This window comes from Gorilla gorilla, chromosome 9, assembly GCF_029281585.2.
Source record: "Gorilla gorilla gorilla isolate KB3781 chromosome 9, NHGRI_mGorGor1-v2.1_pri, whole genome shotgun sequence".
Taxonomy (NCBI): Eukaryota; Metazoa; Chordata; class Mammalia; order Primates; family Hominidae; genus Gorilla; species Gorilla gorilla.
This window is the reverse complement of record NC_073233.2, coordinates 62,579,975-62,586,299: the sequence shown is the minus strand read 5'-3', so window position 1 is coordinate 62,586,299 and position 6,325 is coordinate 62,579,975. Positions and strand designations below refer to the sequence as shown.

Sequence of the window (6,325 nt, the reverse complement as noted above, 5' to 3'; positions counted from 1 at the left end):
CTAACTACAGTTCATTTTACACAGGAGTTTTTCTATAGCATTTCTCATCTCCGAATTTCTCAACGTGCATATAAAAGGATTCAACATGGATGTGATAACCATATAAAACACAGTCATGAATTTATCAACAGAAAATTTGAAACAGGTCTAACATATATGAAAATACAGGAAGCAAAAAACAAGATAACAGCTGTAACATGGGAGCTGCAGGTAGACAGGGCTTTATGCCTCCCTTCCTGACCGTAAGTTTTAAGAGAGTTTAGGATGACTCCATAGAAGACTAGTAGAAGGGTGAGGATGACCATACCCATTGCTCCACCATTGAAAACCACAGTGAGGCCTATAAAGTAGGTGTCAGTGCACGCCAGTTCCAAATAAAGGGTATATGTCACAGAAAAAGTGGTCAATGACATTGGGGCCACAGAAAGGGAGACTGTACACAACAACAACTTGAAATACAGGATGCACAAAACCTCCAGTCGCAGCCAACACCAAGAGAAGGATGCAAACCTGTCGATTCGTGATGTTCAAATAGTGCAGTGGCTTACAGATGGCCACACAGCGATCATAGGCCATCACCACCAGAAGGAAGACCTCAGAACCACCAAATAAGTAGTCTATAAACAGTTGTCCCATGCAAGTTCAGAAGGAAATAGTCTTTTTATCACAGAGTAAGTCTACAATCAATACAGGAGAAATGGTGGTGGAATACACAGCATCTATAAATGACAGGTGGGCAAGGAAAAAGTACACTGGGGAGCCGAAGGAAGGGCTGGCAATAATAGTCACCACAATGAGTAGGTTCCCCACCATTGTCATAATGTATGTGAGTAAAAACATGACAAATAGCGCATTTTGCACATCAGGATCCTGAGAAAAGCCCAGGAGAACAAATTCTGTACTATTGTTATTCTGTCTCATTTACTCTTCTTTCTGTCTTCTATCAGAGGTAAGAGCTCAGGAGAAAAGGTCCTGTAACAAAATAGTGAACAGGGATATGATTACATACATTGTGTCACAGAGCACATCTTCATTGTTGTATCCTGAATAGAGATTTACACACAATAAACATTTAGTAAGTCTCTGTTGAGTTCCTCATCAAAGAGGCCATCTTCCCTTGACAATTCTATTTCTCCTCAAAGATTTTAGTTTCAGCCACAGGTAAAGGCTTCCACCTCTAACTTTAATGAATATTCTATACAGAAGAAGTGTTAAAGTCCCAACAGCCATTCATACATTTCATAATTTCTTATTAAATCATTTTTCTTGGCACAGAAGTCAGCTATGATGAATAGGCAATAGGTTCTTGGTCTCAAGAAACTTAATCTCTGGTGGTGGTAATAAACTCTAAATAAGTAAACTAACTGATTTGGTCCTTTGTGTTTGTACTTGTGGTATCTTTATAATATGATCTGTGTAGCACCAAGAATAACATCTTCTGAAATATCTCACTCAGTACACTGGCCTTCTACTGTTAGACTTCATTCCTTCATGCCTCAAAGTATGTTCAGTCTTCAGTAGCCTTTCATTAAATGCCAAAAGACAGGACTCTAAACTGTATAAATAGCTATGATATTATTTATTACATTGTACCTTGTAGCAATTACTTGGTCTAACTCTCTGTCCACCTTATAAGGAGCTGTGATTCTCTCTATTTTAACTTTGCCTATACCCTAATTTTTACTACACTTACATTCAATATCCAAATTTTCAGCAATTTATATTATTGAAATCAAGTAAACTAACTCATGAGTATCACCAACTACCAAAAAAGCAGTGAGTACTTTTCTCTGAATTCTTGGGGTGAGCTAAATACTAAAAGATGAGAAAATAGACACTATAGAAAGAGGTACAGAACAGTGGGACATGGTTTTATTCATAACAGTATTTAGATACCAAGAGTACTCAAAAACAGAACCTGAGTGTCCAGATTCCAAAAAGGAGCATACTCTAGGAGAAATTCCAAGTTCAGTGTAAGAAGGCTTGGATTCAAGTCATTTTTTGAATGTATTTCCAGGTCTCTCAGTTTGCTCACTTTAAAACAATGGGATTAAATTTGAGAAATTCAGAATCCTTCCTAGTCAACTATCTACAAAACCATTAGTGCACCTCTCCTTTATGGTATTCTTGTGATGATTTTTTTTCATTTTTTATAAATTTATAATTAAATAAAAATTTCCAAGCTCATGACTCTTACATGAAAAATGGTAGTCAGTGGGACATGGGGTTTCATGATTACAGTGAGCAAATAGTGACTGTAAGTTTCTCACTCAGTATGTACCTATTTAAGATCCAAGGCAACCTTGAAGAGAAAGTGTGGCATGTGGTGAATAATGTGGACACTAAAGCCACACTGCTTCAGCTAAAACTGCAGGTTCACCACTTTTTATGAGACTTTGGGCCATTTACTAAAGCTCTCTATCCCTTAGTTGCATCACTTTTACAATGGAGATCTCAATAGTCCTTACCTCTTAGAGTTGTTGTTTTATTAAAACAAAGTAAAGCGCCTAGAATACTGGCTGGTACCTGGTATAGGCTCAATAAATGATAGCTATAATTAGTATTCTTGAATGCTTCACTGGGAACATAGAATCAGAACAAATCATGCAGATCTTTGTCAACGTGAAAAGATTTATAGACATAGTCCAGGTAAAAAAAAGGATAAGATACGTATAACTCAGGAAAACCTTTTGGGGGCACATAATATAATTGTATGTCTTAGAAAATAATGATACATTTTTATGAGTAGTAATTTTACCTGTGGTTGAATGCATCTTGATGAGAAGCAAGCAGAATTATAGTGAAAAAGTTGGACCCACCATCAGAAAGAGCTCAGGAAATGAAAAGGAGGATAAAATGGCAAAAGGAGAAATTGTAGTTAATAAATGAGTTTTTGCAAGCAATAAGAAGATTAATAATATACTTAACTGAGGCTGGTATTCCTTTAAAATCTTCTTCAGAAAGTTTCCTTTTCATGAGGAAATACTGAAAGTGCAACTTCCTGTGGGTCCCTGGGGTGACTCTGGAGGCTTTTGGAGGTAGCCTTAACAAACACAGACAATCCTAGTTTAAAAAAAAAAAAAAGAAAAGAAAATTCAAAAGAAAAAAAGAACACATTGTTTCTCAAAGTCTCTAGATATGATGGTTAAGGACAAACTTAAATCAGAGAGAATAGCGGGACAAGTAGAGATACAAACCCAGACTTTCTGATTAAGCACTGCTGAGGAAAACTGCAGAATTACTACACCTCAAATTTAAACAGGATTATTCTATTTAAATAAATCTGGCAGTGGAAGAGGACGTGTGCAGAGAGAATTTGAGCTGTGTCTAGAAGCCAGCTGTGATGCACATTTCACATGTCTCATTCACATTACCACTTCCAACTGATTCCAGAGTTCTGGCATTGTTGAAGCTATAGACTGATAGAGACACACGCGCTGAAGAATACAAGAGAATAATGTAGTCTATAAACAATTCTGTTATTTTTTCACACAATACTTGCCGCAAGGTTTAGTGCCTTTTCCGGCTTACATCATCAAACTAGATTTCAATAGGATAATTCTTTCAGCAACTTAAATGTTTATTTATAAAAAAACAGGGTACATAAACTATTCTCTATAGTTTAAGTAATTAAAAATGCTATACTTTAAAAACTAAAAGCATCACTAGGCCTTCAATGTAAACTACTAAGTTAACACTTTTCTACAAAAACAATGATTTAACAGTTTTCTAAGAACATGACATTTTCAAAAGATAAAATTTGGTAATGACAAAAAAAATTTGTAACATTATATTTCACAGTCACAGTTTTATAAATCTATTTAAATGACAGTAGACTAGGTACTTTCCTCAGCATATTTATCTACTGATATGTTTTCTGGGATAACTTTTAGATTCTTAAGTAAAAACCCATATTATGCTTCCAGAACATAACAGATATTGGTTCCTTCACACTCTAACACACTTGACATGATCTGCAATTTTAAACTCTCAAATCAAATATATCTGAAAGTAATTGTACACCTTTATTAATATATCATATAAAATACAACATCCCATAAACTACGATTATGATTATAAACCTACTGGTTTATTATACATACAATATGGACTGTTTTTCCTCTTATTTGCCAAATGGAAAAGGAAAAGAGGCTATATATTAAAATCAAATATACATTCCATATTGTGAACCAGTTTCATATTTGCTAGCTTAACTTTCACATTAGAATTCATTCAAAAAAATCATATGGATTTAGGACATTAGCTACATTTCAACATATCACAAACATTTTCAATGAATATCTCCTGTCAGTGGTTTCACATAGTCACATCATGGTCCAGAAAAACAATGCTTCTTTCACTGAGCATTATTGTAGATACCTCATGCATCTATGTGTATCACAAAACACATGAAATTGATGGCTGATCCATGGATATAGAAATAGTGCCAAGAGGCTACAGTTCCCACAGTTCCAAACAGGCTGCTCATTATCTTAGTCATTAGAGAAGTATGGCACTATCCAAAGCAGATGAGCAAAATATAAAGATGCTTGAGCATAATGTAGAAAGGTAGCTAAATGTTCTCACCTGCTGGAAAATTTCTTCATAGAAAAACGAAGGCACTATTTTTGCATGACTACGTAAAAATTGACCTAATTAGTGGAAATTCACCTGCATAAGTCAGTTATTTTGTGACACAGGTAAATAAAAATGCACCTACTCTAAAATTTTTTATGTGAAAGTTTACTCGATTATGGTGAAGCAACAATAAGTACTTTCCTGTGACAGAGGATTTATGATAACCTTCATGTGCCCAGCTATTAAGCTTTGTACCTAACAAGGAAAATGCTGAAATTTAATTTCATGGAAAAACCAATGACAGAGCTTTCTCACAGGCAGAAGCCAAACTTTTCAGTCTTTCAGTCATTCAAATGTCATTCAAATAGCATACACCTAAGTCCACTTCCTTCCTAATTAAAAATATGTCCCCATGTCTCCCCCACCTCATCCCAGTAAATTGAGAACTTTTGCAATTTTTTACAAGAAATGGAGGATATGACATAAAACATCACACCTAGAGGACTCAATACCAGCTGAAAACATACTCTACCTTGGGCAGAAATTTAACTCTTCAGATATCTGTTGCGTTATTCTATCAGGAAAATGTTCCATTTATAGGTGTAGACAAAATCTATGACTTTTACATCATCACTATTTTAAATAAAAGAGACAGTAAGGCCATTATAGATTAGGTAATTTGAATATTTGGAATGAATTCAAATGCAGTAATCCCTTTGAACACTTTTTTCCCTCTTATAAGTATCTCTAGAGGAAAAAGACTTGGTCTCGGCAGGGAACAGTAACTAATTGCCAAGTAATGTGAAAGGCCTATAATGTGAAAAATATATTCTAAAGTAAATTGAACAATAAATTATGTTTCACATTATGAAATACTGAGGAAAGACAAGTAATATTTAAGCCAGAATGAAGGGGAAAGCAGACCCAGGTTTTCTTCCCTAAGCATATTCCCAGCAAGGAGGGCCTTATCCTTCCTGTTAGAAAGTCCATTCCCAAGAAGCCCTGAGGCTCAGAGGCAGAGAGCCTAAGAATGGAAGTTGACATTCTGATTCTTGGAAAAGTAGGTCATCTCAGTTCTGCAGATTTAGGTTAGAATACAGGCTTTTGATCAAGGCTTGAATCTATGTCCGAATCTATGTCCATTAATTCAATCCTTTAATTTTATTCCAATATCAATTCAATAACTGTTCCTACAATACAGACATTTTTATTTGCCAACAAGAGAGCAGTGCTTAAGGACTGCCTTTGTTATTTCCATGACTTGGCTTACCATTGGCTCCACTGAACACCTTCATCTTATCATATGTTTAGTTAAATATTGGATCTTCTGTGTCAAAAGAGCCTTAGATAAAGAGTCTCATAAATACCTATCTGAGCCAGATAAGATCTTTATCATGTAACAGGCTCCACTAAAAGTTGGTCATTTTCAACTTACCTAATAAATGGATTAAACTCATCTACCCCAAATGTAATACGTATTACTGCTAAAATTTGAAGAGCATGTCTGTAAGTGCTGTCTTCTCTTAATGGTAAGTGGTAAAAGATGCACAAACATAGCTTTAATTCTGAAAACTATCACATATGATCAAAGATACTGTGGCTTAAACTATGACTCCAAGATGGAGAACTAATATAAAAATAAGCCATAATTCTCTACATCCCTTCTAGCTGAATTCAAATATCTACTATGCTTTCCACTTCTCTGAATGACACAAAAGTGTTTGTCATATGATACCTACAACAGCAC

The 6,325-nt window shown here is 35.1% G+C and overlaps 1 pseudogene; it reads right to left on the bottom strand.

Moving 5' to 3' along the window:
- Window positions 1-921, bottom strand: LOC101125018 (olfactory receptor 4A8-like; annotated as a pseudogene).
- Window positions 922-6,325: the final 5,404 nt, after the last annotated feature.